Genomic DNA, 695 nt, shown 5'->3' on the forward strand with positions numbered 1-695 from the left:
CGGTTATATCCAGTATTATATACAAGATATTACAAGACGATTATGATCACAAGGCAACTAACTTAACGGTCGAATGATCTGGCGAGTGAGGTTGGGACATTTCCCGCCAGGAAAATGTTTCTCAAGGTATACGGCCACTTAACATATACCAAATCGGCCGTGGAGAAAGGTTATCAGAAAGATTATTTTTGTTTGTTGATTTGTTTGTATGTGTATATATATGTGTGTGTGTGTTTGTGTGTGTGTGTACACACACACACACACACACACACACACACACACACACACACACACACACACACACACACACACACACACATATAATATATATATATATATATATATATATATATATATATATATATATATATATATATACATATATATGTATATATGTATGTATATATGTATATGTGTGTGTGTGTATGTGTGTGTGTGTGCACACACACACACACACACACACACACACACACACACACTAATACTACATATATATATATATAATATATATATATATATATATATATATATATATATTATATATATATATATATATAATAACAATATATATATATATATATATATATACTACTTATAATATAATATATAATAAAGATAATATAGGATTTTTTATACATATTTTAAATAATATATATAATGATTATATTTTTATTCTTTCTCTTATCTTGTAAGCA

The sequence above is a fragment of the Penaeus monodon genome, chromosome 14, assembly GCF_015228065.2.
Source record: "Penaeus monodon isolate SGIC_2016 chromosome 14, NSTDA_Pmon_1, whole genome shotgun sequence".
NCBI classification, from domain to species: domain Eukaryota; kingdom Metazoa; phylum Arthropoda; class Malacostraca; order Decapoda; family Penaeidae; genus Penaeus; species Penaeus monodon.